This window comes from Phoca vitulina, unplaced genomic scaffold (genome assembly GCF_004348235.1).
Source record: "Phoca vitulina isolate PV1807 unplaced genomic scaffold, GSC_HSeal_1.0 scaffold29, whole genome shotgun sequence".
Lineage (NCBI taxonomy): Eukaryota > Metazoa > Chordata > Mammalia > Carnivora > Phocidae > Phoca > Phoca vitulina.
This window is the reverse complement of record NW_022589732.1, coordinates 24764065-24789045: the sequence shown is the minus strand read 5'-3', so window position 1 is coordinate 24789045 and position 24981 is coordinate 24764065. Positions and strand designations below refer to the sequence as shown.

Below are 24981 nucleotides of genomic sequence, written 5' to 3'. Positions count from 1 at the left end.
CCATATACATACATCATACATCAATTCTTAAATCTTAGTAAGTTAGAATATGGAATGAGAAAAAGAAAAAAAAAATCCTGTGGGGTTGGATTAGAATTGGAGGTTATTTGTATAAACTAAAATTATTTTTTTAATAATTTAAAAATGTATTTCCTAAATATGTTCACTGAAAGGGACTAGAAGCAATGACACCCAGTACCAATAAAAACGCCTAATGCCCAGATCTTGGTTCCTATATATTCTTTCTAGTTAATGCTAGGGGTGAGTTAACTGGTAACTGGAGATGACCATTTTCTCCCTGTCTCTTTACATGGCTGTGTCCTAACTTCCCTTTTTTTTTTTTTTTAAGATTTATTTATTTTAGAGAGAGAGAGCAGGGGGAGGGGGAGCAGTAGAGGGAGAGGGAAAGAATCCTCAGGCAGACTACCTGCTGAGTGTGCGGAGCCCAACAAGGGGCTCAATCCCAAGAGCCTGAGATCATGACCTGAGCCGAAATCAAGAGTTGGACACTTAAATGACTGAGCCACCCAGGTGCCCCTCAATTTCCCTTTTTATAAGGACACCCTTTTATAAGGACACACATTCTGAGGCACTAGCAGTATTTTATGAGGGAATAAATGGAATTTTATAGAGAAACTTTATAAGAAACAAGAAATTTGCATGGTCTTCAAGTATCTCCCCATAGAGAAACATAAACATTAGTTTTAATGGGGAAAACAGTAACTATACCAATGGAGAAAATGGACATCTTGACCAGGCAATCAAAATTCGCATCACCAATGTAGGACAAGCATATTATGCCTCTGAATATGATACCCTGAGAAAGGACACATCATCATTTATGGAGAATTCGGGCCAGAGATGCATCACCTAAATCTAATAATGAAAAAATGTCAGATAACTCCAAATGGTGGAATATGGCATAAAATAACTGGCTTATATTCTTCAAAAATGTTAATGTCATACAAAATAAAAGATAACTACAGACCTGCTCCAAATTAAAGAGACATGAGAACTAAACACAGTATGTGATCCCACATTCAATCCTCTACTACAGAAGGAAAAAAATCTAAAAAGAACTTACCTGAGACAACTGATGACACAGGTATAGAGATGTAGATTAAAGTAGTGTATCAATGTTAAATTTCCTGAATTTGATAACTTAAGCATGATTACATATGAGAATATCCTTGTTTCTGGAAAACAGAAACTGTAGCAGAAAGGGTCAAAGCCCATCATATATACAACTGTTACTCTCTCAAACAGTTCATGAAAAATTGTGTGTGTGTGTGTGTGTGTGTATGGGAAGGTGAAGGAATGAGGGAGAGAATGAGAGAATGACACAAATGTGGAAAAATATAAAAAACTGACAAATCTAGGTAAGAATATAGAGGAGTTCATTATGCAATTCTTGCATCTTTTCTAAGTATGAATTTCAAAATAAAAACAAAAATGAATTAAGTTCCTGTGTTGTAGTCCTAAGCCCCAGTACCTCAGAATGTGACCTTATTTGGAGACAGTGTCTTTGCAGAGGTCATCAAATTAAAATGATGTCATTAGAGGGGGCCCTACTCCAGTGTGACTGGTATCCCTATAAAAAGGGGAAATTTGACACAGACATGTCCAAAGGAGACAGGGAGAAAATGGCCATCTACAACCCCAGGAATGCTTGAGGCTACAAGAAGTTAAGGAAAGAGGTCTGGAACAGAGCCTTCCCCAGTGCCTTCAGAGAAAGCATGGCCCAGGCAACAACTTGATTTTGGATGTGAGCCTCCAGAACCAGGAGAAAATAATTTTTTGCTATTCTAAGCAGAAACAAAAAAACCAAAAGAATTAGAACAGCAATAAAACCACCTACAGAATATTATGCTAAAATAAAATACTTTTCACAGATTTCTGAGATATGTTTTCACCAAATGAAGATGTTAAAAAAACACAAATACTTGTATTCACTGTGTTTACCAAAGATTGAAGATATCATCAAACACCAACATTGTACTCTAAAACTGTGATATAAAAAAATTAACCAAACTCAATGCACTATCCCTAGAATACGTGCTTTTAATATAAACTAAATCCCAAACTGACAATATATTAAAACTGATTTAGCAAAGTTGTCATTAAAGATCACATTATATATATTTTAAATCCCCCATTAGGATCAACAAAGTGTTAAAACTAAAAAAAAAAAAAAAAAAAAAGTTAAAGCTTGAATGGTTTAAGTATACAACAATTAATTAGCTGTTTGTATATTAATAGAACAGTTTACAAAATATAATGGAAACATAATCTCACAATGGCACTTAAAAATATACTTCAAAACTTTACTGAAAGTCAAAAAAAAGATTAATGAAAGAAGGTATGCCATTTTTTGAGTTAGAAAACTATACACTGTAAAAATGTCAGTTCTCTCCAAGTCAAGGTATGCCATTTTATGAGTTAGAAAACTATACACTGTAAAAATGTCAGTTTTCTCCAAATCAATCAATAAATGTTAACAGGCTTTTGAAAGGAATCAGACAAAAGGACTCTGAAGACATTTGGAAAAATAAACTTTGGAATATCCCACACTTTTGGAAAAAAAGGATTTACCTCACCAAGTATTAAAAAATAGTGAAAGCTACATCAATATAAACAGTGTGATTCTACTATCAAGAGACAGATTATACGGAGACCAAGAGTAGATCCAGAAATACAGAATATAATAAAAGTGGCATCTCAAATCAATAAAAGGTGTTGAGAGAACTTGCTAACCATTTGGGAAAAAACTTAAGTTGGATCCTTACCTCATGTAACAAAATTAATTCCAGATAAATAAAAGGTTAAAATGTAAAATAATACTGCAATGGGGAAGGAATTTCTAAGTTTGACATCAAAACTAGAAACCATAAAGGAAAGGCTGATGTAAATTTTTACTGGAGATAACACTGAATACAATTTTTCCTGTTTTATGTAGCAATCTTAATAAGCCTACAACATTATTACAATCCTAGTGTGCTTTTAGAGTTGTAGCTAGGGCAGTAAGATCACAGTATTATATTCTACCCATTTGACTTCATTTTAAAGAGAACAATTTTCCACTCTGATTTGACAACTGGCTTTTCCTGTAATGGTTAGGTTATTGAATAATAAAAAGTACTTACCTCCTTTTTTCACATTTCTGTGATTGCTATCTTTAGTTGGAATGAAAAATTATCTAATTCCTATAAGCTGGTACTGAGTTATTAAAATAGATACCAATTTTTAAAATTAATATTCTAGGTAAAGAAATAATAACTACCTACAAAAACTGTTTTTCTCCCTGGAGCTAGTACCCCTGGATCTGAGTGCTACTTGCACCCTGACTGGTTAAATCACCTACGTTATAAGCAAATGCTTGTTCTGCAGAAAGAAAACAAGCCCTACTTATTTAAACGGGCTATCTCCTGTCAAATCCCTAGGTTCTTCTCCCTGTCCTTCACATCACAGTCATTCAAGCGTTTGTATCTGCAGTAGTATTCTTAGTATGTCAAGAAGTACTCCTAATATAGTTCAGACTTTTTAACATCATTATTTTTACTTTCCAAATCCTCTTTTGTCCTTTCATAAATTAGCCCCAAAGGCAGCATTATAAGATATAAAACCTGTTATAATAATGAATTTAGACAGGGCTTAAGGGCTTAAACCAGCAAGAGTCCATCCTCAGCGCCAATTTAGCACGTTCCTCAGCCACCACTTGGGACTTAGGCCGAAAGATGTGGAAGGCAGTAGAGTCCTATCACAGCAGGTAGGACTTTCATTCAGAGGAGTACTGAGACGTTGAAGATGAGGGCAGAAAACCCCGCAGCATAAAGTCCATCAACGACACCGACAAGAATGGGTTTTCAGACATGAATGGTGGTGGGCAGTTAGAATAGTGATTGGAGCGAGTTAAGGGAAGGTGAGGGAGAGGAGGTTCTGCAAGCAGACAGCTAACTCTCTGAAGCATGCGGCTATGCAGTGAGAGTGAAAGATGACTTTGTTACCTAAGTCTCTACTTCAGATTGTTCACTGATGGGAATAAACCAATGAGGAGGCAAGGACTAAAGAAGAGAGAGGAGAAACAGTGAAAATTCTCCTAGATACCACACACAAATAGAGCTAACGTGGCATATTTATCTCTGTGCTTATATAGACCTCAACAAAAACAATTTGGCATTTTTGTACAAGCTGCCCTATAAATTTCCTGGTCATATTGGGGAGGGGGGGAGAGGGTGAGGGAAAAGCTTAGGCAGGCTCCATGCCCAGCGCAGAGCCCGATGCAGGGCTCGATCAGAATCAAGAGTCAGATGCTTAACCAACTAAGCCACCCAGGTGCCCCTCTTGGTCATATTTTTAATTGTTAAGCAACAATATTTTCATACAGACTCGTTTATGAATTACTGCTGTTCAAAACATATTAATTTCTTTGTTCTCTACACACTCTTAACTTCAACATATGTTAAGAGATTTTACGAACAGGAAATTTCTCTTCATATATATGTGTGACTTTTTTCTCACAGCAGCATCACTAACTTTATTTCATTCTCATTTTTTATTTTTTTATTTTTTTTTTAAAGATTTTATTTATTTATTTGACAGAGAGAGACACAGCGCAAGAGAGGGAACACAAGCAGGGGCAGCGGGAAAGGGAGAAGCAGGCCTCCCGTGGAGGAGGGAGCCTGATGCAGGGCTCGATCCCAGGACCCTGGGATCATGACCTGAGCTGAAGGCAGATGCTTAATGACTGAGCCACCCAAGCGCCCCTCATTCTCATTTTTTAAAAATTCCTGCTGATGTTCGAGCTCTTTTGTAGTAAAGTTTTTCATTACACATCTTTTTCACATATTGTGTTAATCACAGTTCTTACTATAAATTAAGTCCTAAACTGTGGTCTTTTGACAGACACATGTAAAAATGTTTATTTTCACAAAGAATTATACGTTTTTTCCTAAAACACAAGCAGCTCTATCTTAGGTTTCTCCCTTTTGACAGAGATATCAGCAGTCAGTTTAATACTGGGGAGACACCAGGGAGTGCCAGAGATCAGAGCACCCTCTATTTAGCTCGCCCGACTGCTGTTAACTGGAGAACAAAAGACCTGTGCCACCTATCATCCAGTTTTTCAAGATGAGTAAAAAATCTGGATTTTCTTTTTGCATAATCTCCCATTGTTTGCAACTAATTAGAAAAAATACAGTATAAACCAAAAATAAAATGCCTGCAGGCCAAATCGAGCTGACATGCCACTGGTTTACAACCTCTAGGTTAAGGGATCATAATGGGTCTGCTTATTTATTTTTCTTTCACTTTTTTCTTGATTTTAGGTCATTCTTCCTTCCAAGAAGGGGTATCACAAGTCTGTCCTTTTTTTTTTTTTAAGATTTTATTTATTTATTTGAGAGTGAGTGTGAGAGAGAGCACTAGCGGGGGCACGGTGAAGGGCAGAGGAAGAGGGAGAAGCAGGCTCTCCGCTGAGCAGGGAGTCCGACGTGGGGCTCGATCCCAGAACCCTGGGATCATGACCTGAGCCGAAGGCAGACATTTAACCGACTGAACCACCCAAGTGCCCCCACTAGTCTTTCTTTAAAATACTCATTCAGAGATTCGAAGTGAGGTTAAATGACCTACCACCATCACCAAGTGCCATTAAACATTTCTCTTTTTTAAAGTAATATAATACCATATTTGCATTTTGATACTAGTTTGGGGTTGGAATGAAATTCACCTTTAAATTTACACTTGTTCTTGAGACGTTTTCATCTATGTACAGAAGTACGACAATTAGCATTTATAGAGCACCTACAGTGGGCCAGGCACATTACTAAGCATTTTCACACTTTGGTATTTCATTAAAGCCAAAATTACCTTGTAAAGTAGATTTTATTATCTCATTTTACAGACGATTTGCAATAGTTCACGAAGTGCCCAGTTTTTGTTTCTCTGCCCTCAGAATCCAGACGAAATGGTTGGTTAGGCTTGCTCTTTTGACAGGTATCATCAATCAAGAATTACAACCACCTTAAATAAATCACAATAACAAAAATGCAAAGTGAAAGTATTGAAGGATGATATCCTTTGAAAAAACAGCTAAACCTTCATTTCAACTCCTTAAATTCCTTAGGTCCACTGATCTTCCAGTCACTGAAAGAGTCATAGTTATTTTCAAGACAAGTAAAATTGAAGTCAGCTCTTCTTTTTGGTTCATGTTCCTTTTCTAGAGCCTCTAAAAACACTGACCATTTTACAAAAAAACAAATCTTTTCATTAATTAAAGAGGAGCACAAAAAGAGCACAGGCTGCTGTCACCAAGAAATTACTGAGCATATGTGCTCGGCAAGGCCGAGTGCTAGGCCCTGTAACACAGAACTAAGTACGGTTCCCTACTCACTTGGAGCTCACAGTTTCTAGGAAGGGAAACAGATCTTAAAGAAATGTCCATACAAATAACAATTTAATTACAGTCATGGTAAGTGCCACCAAGGAAACTTAAAATGGGGTGCTATGATAGCTTTCATAAAGTTGTGCAAGTCTAAGTAAAAATTGGGCAGAATCTCAATATAATCAGGGAAGTAAAAAGACAAACTTCTCTTGTTCCTGTGAAGTGGCTCCTTTAAAAACATACAGTCTGAAGGATTACATTAAATCTCTACAAATACCTGATTCTATTTATATTTTATATATCCTAGCGTAAGTTTCTTTAAATTCAATTCTGATGTCTTCAAAGCCACTCACTCCCCTACAAGACACACACACATAAATAATGAACTTCAGTATTTTGAAAAGCAAAACATTTATCAGCATTTAAGTCCAAGGCTCAATGAACATTTAAATATAACACACATAATATACTTATAAAAATTAAAAACAGACAAAACCAGTAACATTTATCAAATAATGTGGAAAGAATGGTTAAAATGCAACTTGTAGTGAAACCACGTAAAAAACACCGTAATGTTAATTTTTTAAGTACATGGAAATTAGGATAAATGGGCCAATTACTTGGCTTTTGAAAAAACATAAGAATAACATGGGTTAGGAAAGTACAAAAGCAGCAAAGCACTAAAACTGGTCATAGTCTTCCAGTAAAAAAATGGCACCTAATATAAGGAATAAATTTAAAAACTTTTAAAATATGCTTAAGAAAATGTGTCCAAAATGTCTCAAATCTCACTAGCAATTAATGATTTTATGTCAAAATAATAAATAAGAAATGTACAAACTGTTCAAATACAATAAATACATATAAATATAAATACATTAAAGATCTCTCAAGGGGTGCCTGGGTGGCCCAGTCGTTAAGCGTCTGCCTTCGGCTCGGGTCATGATCCCAGGGTCTTGGGATCGAGCCCGGCATCGGGCTCCCTGCTCAGTGGGAAGCCTGCTTCTCCCTCTCCCACTCCCCCTGCTTGTGTTCCCTCTCTTGCTGTCTCTCTCTCTGTCAAATAAATAAATAAATACCTTTTTAAATTTTTTCTTAAAAAAAAAAGATCTCTCATGAGATTTATCTCCGTTTTCCTATTTTCTCCAAGGTTTACCTGCATCTAATTTATATATACATATGTACTTAATGGTTCAAGTAACATCCTACAGCAGTGTACATATCTCACCAGTCACTTTTAAACATCTTCCCTGTTTCATTCAGTCATAAATTTGTTAGTAATATAGGGAACCACATGACAATCTTTTTGGAACAAGGTCCACACTTAGACACATGAAGTTCAAAAGTAAGGCCCATGTGGTCCTGAAAGTATCATGTGACTTGAAGAATGAAAAATTCACAAATCCTCACAAACTCGGCTTTTCTTGCCCCTTCCAAAAACTGTCTTTAAAAGGACAAGTGAACAGGGGCACCTGGGTGGCTCAGTCGTTAAGCATCTGCCTTCGGCTCAGGTCATGGTCCCAGGGTCCTGGGATCGAGCCCCACATCAGGCTCCCTGCTCAGCGGGAAGCCTGTTTCTCCTTCTCCCACTCTCCCTGCTTGTGTTCCCTCTCTCGCTGTGTCTCTCTGTCAAATAAATTAAAAAATCTTAAGGAAAAAAAAAAAAAAGGACAAGTGAACCATAACAGGAGTCGTCTTATCATCCCATATTTATTTAAAATCTAATACATTTAGGAGCGACTGAGCCACGCGTCTGCCTTTGCTCGGGACATGATCTCGGGGGTCCTGGGGTCGAGCCCCGCGTTGGACTTCCTGCTCAGCAGGGAGCCTGCTTCTCCCTCTCCCTCTGCTGCTCCCCCTGCTTGTGCTCTCTCACTCTGTCAAATAAATAAATAAAATCTTAAAAAAAAAATCTAGGGTGGGAGGATGGGTTAGCCTGGTGATGGGTATTAAAGTGGACACGTTCTGCATGGAGCACTGGGTGTTATGCACAAACAATGAATCATGGAACACTACATCAAAAACTAATGACGTAATGTACAGTGATTAACATAACAATAAAAAGCAAAAAAATTAAAAAAAAAATCTAAGGACGCCTGGGTGGCTCAGTTGGTTAAGCATCTTGCCTTCGGCTCAGGTCATGATCCCAGGGTCCTGGGATCGAGTCCCACATCGGGCTCCCTGCTCGGCAGGAAGCCTGCTTCTCCCTCACCCACTCTCCCTGCTTGTGTTCCTGCTCTCGCTATCTTTCTCTCTGTCAAATAAATAAATAAAATCTTTTAAAAAAAAAATCTAATACATTTAAGGTACTCCATATATATGATGTAATAGGAGCCAGACAGAAAGTCATGTAACCAAGCTTCCAGCACAGTGTGGCTGGCTTTCACTTTCCTTGTAAGCTAATACCTACTTTACCAGGTTATTTTAAAGATCCTCCCCCAAAACGGCACAGTATTTGGCATACTGTATGTACACAAATGGTGGCTAATATAATTATTTTAAATCAAATTAGAGACAGGAAACAAATAGAAAATGAACAGTACAAACTGCCATTAGAAGCCCTACCAAAGCAGAGAAAAGGAAGAAATGCCCAGGAGCCCAGCTGAAATTAAAGCTTCACGGAGAAGGTTAAGAGACAGGCTCTGCCTATCAAGAAGTCTCGGACTTATCGGACAAGAGGGAGAAGGAGTGATTAACAGAGAAGCAGAGATAAGACTACAGAATTAGGGGCACAACATAGAAAACTAAATCCAGTATCATTATTAGTGAGCAAAAAAAAAGAAAGAAAAGAAAAAGAAATTAGAACTAAATCATGCACTAGAAAGAATAAAACCTGTATGAACAGGACAAAACAGAACATCAAGTCCCAATGTCTAATCACAAATTTTTATCACAGGTTATCTTTTCTCTTTTAGAAAAAAAAAGGGTGTTGAGACAACAGTCTGTTTAGAAAATACAACACCTACTCTCAAAATACTAAAAAGACTGATACAAATGTGACTACCTACTTCTATAATATAATCTGACTACTGATGATAGTGACTTTCTTCAGAAAAGTATTAAGCAAATCGATGAACATTACTAATACTTAAAATGACCTAGAAATGAGGGGGGAAACGCAATACTTTTTATTGGGCTGATAATGTTTAGCAGAGGTATAAGTAGTTTACAAATAATGCTTAAGCTTCTTAAACCCTCAGAAATGGGACTAGTTACATATAAACGTATTTATGAAATATAAGGATCCCCCATTTTTTGAAGTTCAAACTAGGCTACTTCCCTTTTTTGAAAGACCTACATGAGTACCTATTTTCACTAACCGAAAGACATCCAGAGAGGATTTTCGCTTTTATGAAAAAGGCAAAAAGCAAACACAGCGTTCAGTGTTTGTTTCGCAGCAAGCCATTACAGAAAGAGTGCGCATGCAGCAGCTAGAGTGGCGCCACCAAGCTTCTTCCCCAGGAACTGCACTCAACATCTCAGCAGCAAGGTGCCTGGGGTTTGAAACAGTGTGGGTAGACTTGTGCTTTATCTCGATTTATTTTGTGCATTCATTAGCAAGATGTGTCCTAAGGTACCAGAAAAATCTAAGAGAAGTTATTTTTGGGGTCTGGGAATGCTCGAAAAATTTCCCATATAAATTAATGGTAGCTGCTTCTTCACTTCATGCCATTTTGATTTTTACCAGGAAAGGTCTCATAGGAACCCTCTATTTTCAGATAGCAGGGGAAACATGCACATTCAAATTTTAATAACCATTTTTTTAATGATTCCTTGAAGGCTTAAAAAAAAAGTTTATATTCTTACTAAAACTAAACTGGGAAAAATTACAACATAAGTCAAATTAACATTTAGTATATGGCACTGGGATTTTTATGACAGTTTTTATGTGAACAATCTTTTTAAAGTCTTCATTTATCTAAGAGCAGCAAGGATATAGAACAAAAGAAATATTGTAATTGCTTTGGGGATTTTTTTACCACCATATTTCAAAAACACACAAACAGTCCAATTCATGCCATTTCGTGCCAAGAAAGCTATTTTTCCCCTCAAAATACAATTTAAAATACTCTCTAAATTTAACTCAATATTAATATGATTTAAATTTACATTTAACTGCAATATAAAAATATAATTTGTAGGCCTTTCAAAGAAAGTATCTTTTTTTAAAATACCTCTGAATATACAAAGAAATAATCTTTAGGCTTACTTGGAAGCTAAACTATATAAAAGTAAAGCCTTTAATAGAAAAAATAGTGACTTTTACAAATATTTAAGTTAAAATGGCTCTCTTTTGGAGCCCTGTCAGAGAAAATATCTAAGTCTGTTGCTCCCTAAGTGGGGGCAGGGTTGAAGATAATGCTGCAAAAACGATCCTAGCCTTACCAGTGCGGCTCTAAACTTGAAGTGCAGTGGTAGGCTCTGGAACAAAGAATGTGTAACTTGATCTCTTTTCCTTCTCTCCTCCTTCACAGCAACATTTAGAAAGTAATTTAACTTCTCAAAATGGCATCTTTGTGCTGCTTAGGGGAAAAACATCTACTCACTAGTACAGCGTAAGGGAAAAAAATAAGAAATCAAATCACTTTTTTAAAAATGGGTTTTCCTTTACAGTGATATTTGTGTGTCAAACATTCAGTATATATAGACAAGCCAATTATAAATGAAGACTATTTTTGCTACGTGAAGGCCCACAATGCAAGATTAAAAAATGCAGCTCAGGTTTTAAGAACAATTTGTCAAACACTCAGTATACAGACAAGCCAATTATAAATGAAGACTTTATTTTTGCTACGTGAAGGCCCACAACGCAAGATTAAAAAATGCAGCTCAAGTTTTAAGAACAATTAGTCTTATTAATACAAGGTGGAATTAGTATTTATTTTGCTTCTACAACAAAGAGAGTCATTAGCTCCAAAGAAGTTTCCGGAAGAAAAAATAATTAAGAATACAAGTAATCTGGATAAATTTGAATTTAAAATCTTTGTGTCTAAAAGAATCATGCAAGTTATATATGCTTTTAATTTTAATATTATCTCTTCATTTACCCTAATTTAATAAAGGAGACAAGTCAGTTTGAAAATCTGGAGAACAATAAAAACCTGAAAAAAAAATCTGCTAGCCAGGTATCAAAGGATGTACTGAACATTCTCACCACGGTCAAAATGTTTAAAGGTTTCCTAAAATACCACCAAAATTTTATATGACTTTTATACATCTCAAAGCACTTCTACATTCATGACATAATTTGATCCTCACAACAACCTTGTGAGTTAGGTGGTCACGAATTTGCTTAGTTGAGACAGTCACAAAAAGGTTGGTGGAAGTCTCTCGACTCCAGTCGACAGTCCCAAACTATTTCTATTTCAGTACATACCAGTAAGCATTATTACCCCCTTTTCACCAGAGAGGAAACAGGCTCAGAAGTAAATACCTTGCTAAGGTCACAATGCTGATATACTTAACTGTAATCCTTACACCTATCAAAATAGACAAAACAGTTTAATGCAATGTAACCAACAAAAAAGCCAATTGTGGTAGAATCATGGTCCCCTCAAAGACATCCAAGTCCTAACACCCTTGGAACCTGTGAATGTTACCTTATATGCAAGGGACTTTGCAGATGTGATCAAGGGTACAGAAACTGAGATAAGATTATCTGTTGGTCTCAATCGAATCATGGTCCTTAAAAGCAGAGAACCTTTCCCAGCTATGGTTTGAAAGAGACAGAGATGACGGTGGGTCAGAAAGATGAGAGACCATGTTGGCTTAGAAGATGAGGAGGCAGGAAGCCATGAACCAAGGATTGTGGTTGGCCTCTGGAAGCTGGAAAAGACAAAGAATCAGATTCTCCCCAGGAGCCTCCAGAAAGGAACACAGTCCTGCAGATACCTTGATTTTAGCCTGGCGAGACCTGTGCTGGATTTTTGAGCTGCAGAGCTGTAACATAATAAATCTGTGCTATTTAAACCACTAAGTGTGTGGTAATTATTACAGCAGCAACAGAAAACTAATATACCAATTGTACTATATAACCAACGGCTATAGACTGAATGCCTGTATCCCTCCAAAATGTGAGAAATACATGTCTGCTGTTTATAACCCACTCACTTTATGGTATCTTGTAACAGTAGCCTAAACAGACTAAGACAATTGACTATTTTGTTTTTTAAAATCTTACAATACTAAAAAACAATCTGCCAATGAGGAGATGTGTCAGCAGAAATCCTATCCTACATACAGATGAAATAAAAGTATAGGTATCCATCACTACACAACTAGGTGTGCTGCTAATGACATTCTGGCCCAATGTTATACCTAGAAAGTCTATTAATTAATCATTCAGTCATCCATGTCTACAGTTTAAATGGAAATTTTCTTTTTTTTTTAATTAACATATAATGTACTATTTGTTTCAGGGGTACAGGTCTGTGATTCATCAGTCTTACACAATTCACAGCACTCACCATAGCATATACCCTCCCCAATATCTATCACCCAGCCACCCCATCCCTCTCACCCCCCACCACTCCAGCAACCCTCAGTTTGTTTCCTGAGATTGAGTCTCTTATGGTTTGTCTCCCTCTCTGGTTTTGTCCCGTTTCAATTTTTCCTCTCTTCCCCCATGATCCTCTGCCTTGTTTCTCAAATTCCACATACCAGCAAGATCATATGATAATTGCCTTTTCTCTGATTGACTTATTTTGCTTAGCATAATACCCTCTAGTTCCATTCACATCGTTGCAAATGGCAAGATTTCATTTTTGATGGCTGCATAATATTCCTGTGTGTGTGTGTGTGTGTGTGTGTGTGTGTGTGTGTGTGTGTCACAAAAAATTTTCCTTTGACCATGAATAAGCTTCTAAGTGCTTAAAAAATTACTTGGAATTCAATTTTCATTACCATTAGGATACACAGTGGATTTAAATGACAAACATATTACAGATTTGATAAGAAATTAACAACATTAAAGGTAAAAATTTTACCAGAAATATTAATGAGATAGATGGGCCTTTGCTAAAATTAGATGATTCAGCATATTCTTTTTTTTTTTTTTTTTTAAGATCTTATTTATTTATTTGAGAGAGAGAGAGAGAGAGCAGGGGGGTGCAGAGGGAGAAGCAGACTCCCTGCTTGCAGGGAGTCTGATGCAGTGCTGGATCTCAGGACCCTGGGATCATGACCGGAGCCTAAGGCCAACGTTTAACCAACTGAGCAACCCAGGCACCCCCGTTTTTTCATTTTTTAAAAGAAAGCATGGAGAAATTATGTTCATATAAATAGGTGAATGGGAATAGAAGGTATTTTGTCAGTAGTCACATAAGTTTTAAAATTCCTTCTGAGTTATTTGTTGAAAAATCCCATAGTGATTTACCATCAAAAATGTTTTTAATGATTTAGCAGCTGATTATTTCTGAAAACTGGAATTGAAAAATCCTTCAATTTCATTGGAAGCAAAAAATTGGAAGCCATTAATGGATTTACTCCCCAAAGATTAAAGCTATTTACTTTCTCAATGCTAACACCAACATTTGGAATTGCCACTTTAGTGATCCCTGAGGTTTTGTTTAGTTTTTGGGAGATATATTTAACATACCATAAAATTCACTCTTTTAAAGTGTTCAATTCAGGGGTGCCTGGGTGGCTCAGTTGGTTAAGCGACTGCCTTCGGCTCAGGTCATGATCCTGGAGTCCTAGGATCAAGTCCCGCATCAGGCTCCCTGCTCAGCAGGGAGTCTGCTTCTCCCTCTGACCTTCCCCCATCTTGTGCTCTCTCTCACTCTCTCTCTCTCAAATAAATAAATAAAATATTAAAAAAAAATATTTTAAAGTGTTCAATTCAGTGGCTATCAGCATATTCACAAACGTGTACAACCATCACCACTATTTAATTCCAGAACATTTTCATTACCCTAAAAAAGAACCTTATGACCATTAACAAGCATACACAACTCCCTCTCTACCTAGTCCACCAAGCCATTTTCTGTCTATGTCTATGAATTTGCCTATACTGGACATTTCATATAAATGGAATCACACAATATTTGGTCCTTTGTGACTGGCTTCTTTCACTTAGCGTAATACTTTGAGGTTAATGCATGATGTAGCATGAGTCAGTAGTTCACTTCCTTTCATGGACGAGTATTCCGATGCATAGATAAACCACATTTTACCTATTTATCAGTTGGCAGACATTGGGTTGTTTCCTCTTCTTGGCTATTATGAATAATGCTGCTATAAACTTGCATGTGCAAGTTTTTGTGTCAACATACATTTCTAATTCCCTCAGGTATATACCTAAGAGTGGAACTGCTGGATCTTATAGTAATTCTATGTCTAACCTTTTGACAAACAGCAGACTGATTTCCCTAAGCAGCAGCATCATTTCACATCCCCACAAGCAGTATGAGTATTCCCATTTGTCCACATCCTTACCAATACTTGTTATTAACTGTCTTTTTTTTATTCTCACCATCCTATTAATGGGTGTGAAGTATCTCACTGTGGTTCTGATTTGCATATCTCTGATGACTAATGATATTAAACATCAATCTATCGTTCTATCCATCTTACTAGCCATTTGTACATCTTTTTTGAAGAAACATCTATTCAAATCCTTTGCCCCTTTTAAAATTCAGGGTATTTTTTTGTTAGTTATAAGTGTTCTTTTCATATTCTGGACACAAGTCACTTATCAGACATATGATTTGCAAATATTTTCACCTATTCTGCAGTTGTCTTCTCACTCTTTTGACAGTGTCCTTTGATGTACGCAGGTGTTTAATTTTGATGAAGTCCAATCTATCCATATTTTTCTACTGATTGCTTATATTTCTGATGTCATATCTAAGAAACCACTGCCTAATCCAAGACCACAAAGATTTACACCTAAGTATTTTTCTGAGAGTTTTATAGTTTAGCTCTTACATTTAAGTCTTCAACTTACTTTGAGTTAATTTTTACATATGGTATGAGGTAGGGATCCAACTCCCTTCTTTTGCAATTGAATATCCAGTTGTCCAGCACCACTGTCTTATTGTCTTAGAATTATCTTGAGATCCTTTTTTCCCCTGAAGTACTTCCACCACAGGGCAAATGCCTCATGGTAAAAGCAGGGAGAGAGGAAGCATTATGCCATTCTTTTGTAAAATGAAGAAGGACAACAGTGGAGAGGAATGTGGGAAAGAAGTAACTGCCTGAAAGACTGGTTCATAGGAAGATCAATTTTAAGAAAGAGCACATGCAGAAGTTTAAGGTCTGGACACTGATTCACTTAAAACTATCCATGTGCTTGTGTACCTCCAGGAGTTTGTGTCTCCACTTGAACACTGTGCTACACTCCTGCCTCAATTCTGGGGGGAAAAGTTATCATTTGTGAACAATTTTTTCATATTTCAATTGTGTAAATAATGAAATAAAACGGGGCTTAGGATGAATCTAGTGATAAAAGGAAGTCTACAGGTTTTTCACTCTATACCACTCAGCCAAATAGAAAAATTCACTTCTGGGGCACCTGGGTGGCTCAGTGGGTTAAGTGTCTGACTCTTTGGCTCAGGTCATGATCTCAGGGTTGTGAGATCGAGCCCTGGGCTCCGTGCTGGGCATGGAGCCTGCTTAAGAGTCTCTCTCTCTCCCTCTTCCTCTGCCCACCCCCCATAAAAAGAAAAGAAAAATTCACTTCTATTCCATTTTACATCAAGCATATTTGGTTCAAAGCATGAATTAATGGAATGGAATTTTTCTTAATCTTATTTTATTAACGCAAGAGTAATAACAAAAAAGCACTAAGAAATCCTACCTTGAGTCTACTAGTTTACTCACTTTATGCCTAGGCTCCCTTGAAACAAACTCTACTAGGCTAGGGACACAGTATGGCATCGCTGAACAGAAATGTTATGGTCAAACCCTCAGCTCCATGGTATGCCACTTCTCTTTCCCCTAAAATGTATGTTTAGTCAAATTCCTTTCCCCTGAGCTTGGTCCAAATTACGATACTGGCAAACAGATATGCTATCTATTTCCTCTTATCACATAACTGACAGTTTCATAGGTTTGTAGTGTAACCCTGGGGTGATTTCATTTCCCATGACTTTACTTTAATTGGAATTAAGCAGAGACAGTATTTTCACACGTGATAATTTACTAAATATTTCTGCCCATGTTAACTAACTTCACCACTTTTGAATCCTAATCTAAGTACTTACCCAATAAATCTGAATATTTTATTTTGGATTAAAAGCTTCCATCTGTTGTTGTATATTTCATACCCCAGTGTTGCCTTCCATTTTACACTTTATTGGTTTTTATTGTGTAAAAGTTAATTATTTTTCAAGTACCCAAGGATTAATTAGTGGCCCTTTTCTCCACTGGTGTGTTGTTCCTGGTGCTAAATTTAAAGTGGAATTGTTTCTGTACTCTTATACAATTTGTTTAATTATTCCATTTTTTAACCTACTATTATGTGGTGTGGTCTGAACTGAGATATGTTTTATTTTATTTATTTTTTTTTTTAAAGATTTTATTTATTTGACAGAGAGAGACACAGCGAGAGCAGGAACACAAGCAGGGGGAGTGGGAGAGGGAGAAGCAGGCTTCCCGCTGAGCAAGGAGCCCGATGCGGGACTCGATCCCGGGACCCCGGGATCATGACCTGAGCCGAAGGCAGACGCTTAACGACTGAGCCACCCAGGCGCCCTGAGATATGTTTTAAAAGAGTGTGAAATCTAGGGGCGCCTGGGCGGCTCAGTAGTTAAGCACCTGCCTTCGGCTCAGGTCATGATCCCAGGGTCCTGGGATTGAGCCCCACATCGGGCTCCCTGCTCAGCGGGAGGCCTGCTTCTCCTTCTCCCACTCCCCCTGCTTGTGTTCCCTCTCTCGCTGTATCTCTCTCTGTCAAATAAATAAATAAAGAGTGTGAAATCTATAATGCAAACATTAAGTGGTATTGTTATGTGTAACTTTTAACTCCGATATCATTTGCAGAGTGACAGAGATGACATGTCAACCAGGTAAACACTGATTATTCAATAGTGCTGAAAAACTGGCTGGCTGTCTGGCTTCAAAGAAAAAAAAGAGCCTTATCTCACTCTTTAAACCAAAAATAAACTGTAGATAAATAAGATATTTAAAGTAGAAGAAAATAGTTTTGTTCTCAATTTTTAATTATTCTCAGTCAAGGGGAGGCCATTCTAAGCATGACACACTAAGTTACTGAGGGAAAGAATGGTAAGTTCCTTTTAGGAAAAGTGACACGTCAGTTGCCCGTTAGACATCCAAGCAAAGCATAAATCCATATTGCTTAGGAGGGGTTCAGACTGGCGATTAGAAGTTGGGCATCATCAAAACACAGATCGTTTCAAAGCCTGGAGGTAGGATCAGATCAAGGGAATGAATGTGGTGAGGTGAAAGGACTGGGTCCTGTAGGCACTCCATGAGAAACAAAAGACAGAGGGAAACAAAGAAGACCAGTCCTGGAAGCCAAGTGAAGAGAGTGTTTCTGTGGGGAGAGAATAAGGGACCACCCGTGTCAAGTACAGTTAACAGATCAAATAATGCAAGAGCAAAAAAGGAAGAGTCATGGGTAACCTTCACAAGAGCAGTTTAGGCACGTGCTGGGAGGGACAGCCTAATTAGAGGGGGCAGACTCAAAAGATAAGAGGAGGAAAAAACTAGAAACAAAATATAAATACATCTTTTGAAAAAAAAGAGGTGGGGGGATAGAGCAACAGAAGGGAAAGTGGAGTTAAGAGAGGTTGTGTTCAGGATGAGAGGAGATGGAATTAGATGCAGCACAGTGCGGGGCGCGGCCCTTGCTACCAGGACGGTCAGTTCATTCCTTAAGATAGAGGGAAGGCAGAATACATGGCGTATCTTCTTAAGGCATCTACTTTCTCAGTGAGATAAAAAGTAAATTTGTGTACTGAGAGTAAAGAATGCTGAAAGTAATGTCAGAGGTCTGAGGAGGAAGAGGTTTAAATGACCAGCTAGGTCAGACTAGCAGAGTAAAAGGACTATTGTTGAGCAACATGAAGGGCTCATCTGACTTGATAGTCATTAACTGGAAGTAAGACCAATCGGCAAAGCTAATTCTCCAGCCACTTGATGCAGCAAAAGTGCAAGTGTACAACCAAAGCACCCAAATGAAAAGCAAACACTGAATTGAAGGGAGAAATAAACAGTAACACAACAATAGTAGATTTCAATATCCCACTTTCAATAACAGATAGAAGCAGACAGAACATCAGTAAGAAAACAGATTTGAACACCACTTTGGACCAAACGGCCCTAACAGACATACACACAACACTCCACCCAACAGTAGCCAAACACACATTCTTTTTTTTTTTTTTTTTTAAGATTTTATTTATTTATTTGACAGAGAGAGAAACAGTGAGAGAGGGAACACAAGTAGGGTGAGTGGGAGAGGGAGAAGCAGGCTCCCCGCTGAGCAGGGAGCCCGATGTGGGGCTTGATCCCAGGACCCTGGGATCATGACCTGAGCTGAAGGCAGCCGCTTAACCGAATGAGCCACCCAGGCGCCCCCAAACACACATTCTTAACCACACATGGAACATACTCCAGGACAGATCACATGTTAGGCCACAAAACAAGTCTTTACAAAGTTAAGAATACTGAAATCATACCAAGTATCTTTTCCAACCACAAAGGAATGAAACTAGAAATCAAGTGTAGGAAAACTGGAAAATTCACAAATATGTGAAAATTAAACAACACACTCTTCAACAACTAATGGGTCAAAGAAGAACTAAGGTAAATTAGAAAATATCTTGAGACAAATGAAAACAAAAACACAACATACCGAAACTTATGGGATGCAGCAAAAGCAGTTCTATGGGGGAAGTTTACAGCAGTAAATGCCTACAATTAAGAAAGGGAAAGTCTGAAGTCAACAATCTAACTTTACACCTCAAAGAACCAAAAAAAGAAAAACTAAACTCAAAAGTTGTAAGGAAGAAACTGAAAATGATTACAGCAGAAATAAACAAAATAAAGGACAGAAGAACAATAGAAAAAATTAATAAAAGACTTTATTTTCTGAAAAGATCAACAAAATTTACAGACCTAAGAAGGACTAAGAAGAGAGAAGGCTCAAATAACTAAAATCAGAAAGAGGAGACATTACAACTGATGTCACAGAAATAAAAAAGATTTAAGAGACTATGATGAATAATTATACATCAACAATTTGGATTGCCTAGAAGAAATGAATAAATTCCTAGAAACATACAACCTACCATGAATCATGAGAAAAAGAAAACCTAAACAGACCTGTAACTAGTACAGAGATTGAATCACTCATCAAAAATCTTCCAACAAAGAATAGCCCAAGACCAAATGGTTTCACTGGAGACTTTTACACATTTAAAGAATTAATTTAAAGAATTAATGCCAATCCTTCTCAAAGTCTTCCAAAAAACTAAAGAGGAAGAACACTTCCAAACTCATTTTATGACCTCTGATCCCAGAGCCAGGCAAAGATACTATTAGAAAACTTTAGACCAGTATCCCTAATATAGATGCAAAATTTCTCAACAAAATACTAGCAAACTGAGTTCAACTGCACATTTAAAATATTACACACCATGACCAAATGGGATTTATCCTCGAGATGCAAGAATTGTTCAGTGTAAGAAAAGCAATAAATGTAATATACTACGTTAATACAAGGAAGAACAAAAATCACATGATCATCTCAACTGGTACAGATAAATCATTTGACAAAATTCAACAACCTTCCATACAAAAACACTCAACAAACTAGAAAGTATTACTTCAACATAATAAGGTCATATATGAAAACATCATACTCAATGATGAAAACTGAAAGTTTTTCCTCTAAGATGAGGAACAAGACACAGGTGACTGCTCTCACCACTTCTACTCAACATACTACTGAAAGCCCCAGCCAGAGCAATTAGGCAAGGAAAGAAAAAAGAAGGCATTCAAAACAGAAAGGAAGAAGTAAAATTATCTCTGTTCACAGATGACATGATATTATATGTAGGAATCCATAAACATTCCACACAGGGGAAAAAAACCTGTTAGAATAAATGCATTCAGCAAAGTTATAGGATATATAATCTACATTCAAAAACTAGTTGTGTTTCTGTACACTAACAATAAAAAATCCAAAAAGGAAATTAAGAAAACAAACCCATTAAAAAAAAGAAAAGAACCCCATTTACAATAGGGAGTGGGGGAATGGGCAAAATAAGTGAAGGGGAGTGGGAGATACAGGCTTCCAGTTATGGAATAAGTAAATCACATGAATAAAAGGCACAGCATAGGGAACACAGTCAATGGTCTTGTACTAGCATTGTATAGTGATGGATGGCAGCTACACTTGTGAGCATAGCATAATGTATAAACTTGTCTAATCACTATGTTGTACACCTGAAACTAATGTAACTTTGTGTGTCAACTATACTTCAATAAAAATTAATATTAAAAAATAAAATGGAAGGAAAAAAGAAAAATGCTGAAATAATTTTGTTGTTTTGAAAGATGTATATTTACAGGTTCACCAACATAGAGAATGTTTTCATTTTAGGATCATTTCAATGCTTTGTAATAATAAATTGACACGAAACAGATTATATTAAAAAATAATGGCCTATTAAAAATAAAGGAAAAAAATACTTTGGAATAAAGTTAACCAAGGAGGTGAAAGACTTGTGCACTAAAAACTACAAAACATTGCTGAGAAAAATTAAAGACACAAATAAACAGAAAGACAATGTCCATACTGCCCAGAGCGATCTACAGATTCAATGCAATTCTTATGAAAATCCCAAGAGCATATTTTGCATAAATAGAGAAAACTATCATAAAATTCATATGGAATCTCCAAGGACCCTGAATAGCCAAAACAATCTTGAGAAAGAACAAAGCCAGAGGCCTCACACTTTCTGACTTCAAAACATATCACGAAGCTCTACGGTAATCAAAAAGTATGTTACAAGCATAAAGACAGACATACAGACCATCAGAATAGAATAAAGACCCCAGAAATAAACCCTCACATATATGGTCAAATTACCTTCAACAATGGTGGAAGGCTAGTCTCTTCAACAAACGGTGCTGGGGAAACTGGATAACCACATAAAAAAGAATGAAGATAGATCCTTACCTTACACCATGTACAAAACTTAATTCAATATGGGTTAAAGAGGGGTGCCTGGGTGGCTCAGTCAGTTGAGCATCTGACTCTTGGTTTCAGCTCAGGTCATGATCTCAGGGTTGTGGGATCAAGCCCTGTGTCGGGTTCTGCGCTCATCAGGGAGTCTGCTTGGGATTCTCTCTCTCCCTCTTCTTCCCCCTCTGCCCCTCCCCTCATTCATGCTCCTGCTCTTTCTCTCTCTCTCTCAAATAAATAAATAAATAAGATCTTTTTAAAAATGGATTAAAAACTTCAGCATAAGATCTAAAACTATAAAACTCCTAGAAAAAAATACAGGGAAAAAGCTTCATGACATTGGGATGAACAATGATTTCTTGAATATGACACCAAAAGAATAGGTAACAACAACAACAAAAATGGACAAATGGGACTATGTCAAAACTTAAAAACTTTCACAGCAAAGGAAGCCATCAACAGGGTAATAAAAATGCAACCTACAGAATGGGAGAAATACTTGCAAACCATAAACTGGATAGAGTATTAATAACCAGAATATACAAAGAATTCCTACTCATAACAAAAAAATAATAGTAACCTAATTAAAAATGGGCAAAGGACTTGAATAGACATTTTTCCAAAGATATACAAATGGCCAACGAGCATCTGAAAGATGCTTAACATCACTAATAGTGAAATTCATCAGTGAAATCCAAATTAAAACCACAATGAGATATCACCTCATACCCATTAGTATGGCCCTTATCAAAAAAACAGAAAATAACAAGTGTTGCAAGGATGTGGAGAAACCAGAACCCTTGTGCACTGTTGGTGGTAATGTAAAATGGTGCAGCCACTATGGAAAAACTGTATAGAAGCTCTTCAAAAATTAAAAATAGAACTATCATAGGATCCAGCAATTCCATTCCTGGGTATATATTCAAAAGAATTGAAAACAGGATCTCAAAGAGAGATGTGTACACCTTTGTTCTTTGTGGCATTATTCACAAACCAAGAAGCGGAAAAAACCTAAATGTCCATCAACAGATTCATAGGTAAAGAAAATGTGGTCTACACATGCAATGGAGTATTATTCAACCTTAAAAATCAAGGAAATCTTGTCCTATGCTACAAACATAGATGGATCTTGAGGACATTATACTAAGTGAAAAAAGCCAATCCCAAAAAGACATGTACTGCATGATCTCACTTACATGCAGTACCTAAAGTAATTAAACCCATAGAAACACAAAGTAAAGGGGTGGCCAGTTGCCAGGGGCTAAGGGGATGGAGAAATGGGAAGCTGCTGTTCAATGAGTATAGTTTCAGTCAGGTAAGCTGAAAAAAGTTCTAGAGATCTGTTGTATAACAATGGGCACATAATTAACAATACTGTAGTGTACACTTAAGTCATTAAGAGTGTAAATTTATGTTATGAGTTTTTTACCACACACACAAAAACGTGCAGGGTAGGCACAACTGGATTTATCCAACATTGGAGTTTCTCAACTAAGCAATGAAGCAAGTGAGGGCAAGGGTGTTGGGAATATTTGCAGCTGAACAATTATGACTGACCACAGAATTCAAACTGAGTAAGGAGCAGAGTGAGAACATAAGGGGGAGTGTGGTGAGGAACAGTAAAAAAGCAATAGGATCACTGGGTTGTAGGTCCCAGTGAGATAAAAGGATTGTTTATACTAGAAGGCATGAGCTGGAAGGATCAGAAGCGATGATCAGAGAGTAGAGTACATGAAATTGAAATTACAGATTTATGATTATGATCACATTATTATCATATAACAGATCTGAGGCCGGGGCAGCTGAGGTAGAGAGGAAGACACTGGCAGAGGTCAAGGAAACAAGAGACCAGGAAAGTAGTGGAAGAATCAGCCACCTGGATGTTGAGATGGATCATCAAGAATTAAAATAAACTAGTATTGGAGATAGTGAGCCATATAAAGTAAAATCTTCACAGAAGAGAGGGGGTTGGGGAGAGGAGGAAGGAATAAGCCCAGGTCCCATGGAAAACTGCGAGGAGCAGTAGATAGTATTACCGAATGAGGAGACTGAAAAATCATGTTTTCTGTTTGATGTTAAGTAAAGTGAGAGGGAGAGTGGTGTGGGAATAGCGAAGAGGGGCAAGGAGGAGAATTCATTTCCAAGTCCAAAGAAGAGTTGGTCTGAAAGAGAAAACCCCACCGACTTAAGTGGGCTGCAAAAGAAATCAGGGTTTTCCAGTGTGAATCAAGTTTTAGTTGCTGGGGTTCTTAATCAGAGGCCCATGACCTCACAAAATTCAGGAGGTCCATGAACTTGACAGACTAGATGGGAAAAATTACATCTTTAGTTTCATTAACCTCTAACTGAAATATAATTATTTAATTAGGAGAGCAGGCAAAACCCACAGTAGTATGAGCAGCACCTGCAACTTTGTAACCAAAAGAAATTGGATATTCTCATCAAGTTACATTGCTGCAGATAATTTAAAATATTATTTATGCCTCATCATTTTTAAAAAATTAGGGTAGTTAAAACCCACCATTGGGTTATTTAATGAGTTAATAAAAGAACATATATATTACTATATCTAAAAAGGTTTAGGGGCGCCTGGGTGGCTCAGTTGGTTAAACGACTGCCTTCAGCTCAGGTCATGATCCTGGAGTCCCTGGATCGAGTCCCGCATCGGGTCCCTGCTCAGCAGAGAGTCTGCTTCTCCCTCTGACCCTAACCCCTCTCATGTGCTCTCTCTCATTCTCTCTCTCTCAAATAAATAAAATCTTTAAAAAAAAAGGTTTAATTACTTTAATATCTGTATTTCAACATAATTGGTTTCCTTAGAAAACCAATGTGTTTTATCTTACACATTTAAAAACATTGGTCTGAAAAGGGGAACAGACTGCCCAAAAAACTTCAGAACGCTTGAGAGCAAGAAGATGAATAGAATGGTCAGAAAATGAGGCACAACGGAAAGGCTCCAGGGGTTGGAGGGCAGTGGAAGGAAAGGGTCAGCTAAAGAGATTAAACACAGCCTTAGGTCCCCGTAAGTTCAATGAGAGGTTAAACAGAATGAGGGAGACATAGAAAATGTTAAGTGGAAAAGGCAAGTTGCAACACAGAATGCATAATGCCATAATGCATAATGCCAAAACACACAAAAATGGAAATATACTTTTGTAAAGGGAGAGAAAATTGTAGAAGGATATATAAAGTGGCAACCGTGGTTAAGAGAAATAAACTGAGAGGGAGAGAGCAGCAACAAACGCAGAAAGGGGAAAGCTCACTTTTCCATATTGTTTGAAAAGTTTGCTACAAGCATGTATTACATTAAAAAAAAAAAAAACTAGTTATTTTTAGGGGAATCCTTTTTCTTTTCCTTTATATATTCTCTTGTATTCTTGCAGGACACTAAGGGCTAGGCTTCTGGGCTCTCCAGAGAACTCAGTGATGCGTTCTTTCAGAGAAT

The 24981-nt window shown here is 37.2% G+C and overlaps 1 protein-coding gene across 4 annotated transcripts in view; it reads right to left on the bottom strand.

Moving 5' to 3' along the window:
* The window catches only part of BMPR1A (bone morphogenetic protein receptor type 1A), a 139390-nt gene that overhangs the window by 90602 nt on the left and 23807 nt on the right, over positions 1-24981 (bottom strand). The window contains exon 1 of one of the 4 annotated variants that reach the window (XM_032423973.1): positions 5866-7192. The exons of 1 other annotated variant lie outside the window; for it this stretch is intronic. The gene's annotated coding sequence lies outside the window, so the exon portion shown is untranslated. Of the gene's footprint in view, positions 1-1084; positions 2154-5865; positions 7193-24981 lie in introns of those variants that run through there. 2 more of the 4 variants (XM_032423974.1, XM_032423977.1) reach the window with 2 other exon arrangements.